This window comes from Aplysia californica, unplaced genomic scaffold (assembly GCF_000002075.1).
Source record: "Aplysia californica isolate F4 #8 unplaced genomic scaffold, AplCal3.0 scaffold00934, whole genome shotgun sequence".
NCBI lineage: Eukaryota > Metazoa > Mollusca > Gastropoda > Aplysiida > Aplysiidae > Aplysia > Aplysia californica.
Genome location: NW_004798204.1, coordinates 84,412 through 85,866, shown reverse-complemented (window position 1 = coordinate 85,866; position 1,455 = coordinate 84,412).

Sequence of the window (1,455 nt, the reverse complement as noted above, 5' to 3'; positions counted from 1 at the left end):
CAAGACGGAAAATGCTTTGCCCGCTCAGCCCTGATTTAAAACAAAACTCGCAAGTTTGGTTCCTCCGGCTCTAAACTTAACGCAATGGCCATATCGCAGGGCGAGAAAGGGGAGTAGGGGTGCAATTTGGGGGTAGATGTTACCCCATCATGTGAGCTCTGAGCGATGCACACGGTCAGTGTAGTCTGGGTGTGAAATCTCACGACTGCCTGGAAGAGTGATAGAGTAGCGAGCCACTACAGAAACTTTCCTGGGTAGCCAAAAGCCAGAGGTGAGAAATTAGATTGACCAATGCTTGCCGCCCTGATCGTACGGCCAGCCGAGAAAAGAGATCTTCGAATCGTTGTTACAGTGATGGCAGTGGGTGGGGCTAAGGGTGGAAGCAAAGTAGATGTTCAAACGTTTCTGTTTTTAATAGGTCAAACAGTGGTCCTATGAAAGGCAAGCTCAGGTGGTAATAGGATAAGTAAAACTGACGTATGTCATTATCAGACAGGATAGCAGTTGAGAGGTGTGAAAATTCTTAAATAGAGGTGGCCTTGTTTTAACAAAGTGACTATTTCTCAGAACATTCGGGAAAATAAACTAGAACTATATTTCTCCGAACAGTTTCCGTTCTCGAGATTTTTGGGTTATTTGCAAGATTTAGGCGTCATCTTTCATTCTGCCATTCTGTGAGGACTGGAAATGAGCATTATTTTCATCGAATTCAATTTCTAGAGCTACAGATTTTTAAATATCTGAACATTCAACTTCAGTTGTGGTTGGGGAAACGTTCCCGGACAATACTTCATTTGAAAATACCTTCAAAAGGTACTGCGAGTAAACAAGACTGATCGACCTAACATGCCATTAAACGAAGAAGGACGCAAACTATTTTTAGGTAAGGCGGCCATTTTGTGTGACGTCATACCGGAATACCCCTCCGATCATGCGACTATATGTAAATATAGCCAACAGGATGGCACGATACTTTGGTGCGATGTTTTTCCAGGAATATCGGTAACGTGATATGATGCGGTACTCCAATGATGAATAGTTATAGTCTCTTTTATACGATAGATCTAGAGGAAACGTTCAAAGAATGAATACAATAGACACAGTGAACAAGAAAATTAGGAAGCTCAAACCCGTCAAGGTCTCAATGAAGGAAATGTTGACATTTGTGCAGTGTCAATACTGGAATTCCGAAATGTTATATATAATTAACATACCAGAAACACGTCATTCTATCATGCGGTACCTCCCTTGGTTACCTCCACGGCCTTCTTAAAATAGTCTGTGGGTATCCCAGATGACATCACATTACTACTAAAATTAGCAGCCAATCAGAAAGATGCGTCTTCTTCGTTTAACGACATGCAATCGACCTTGGCAGTAGATCTAACCTATTTTGCATTTAGTCACCCAGCAAAAACTAAAATCTTCATGTAAAAAAACAAAATTCCTCCACGC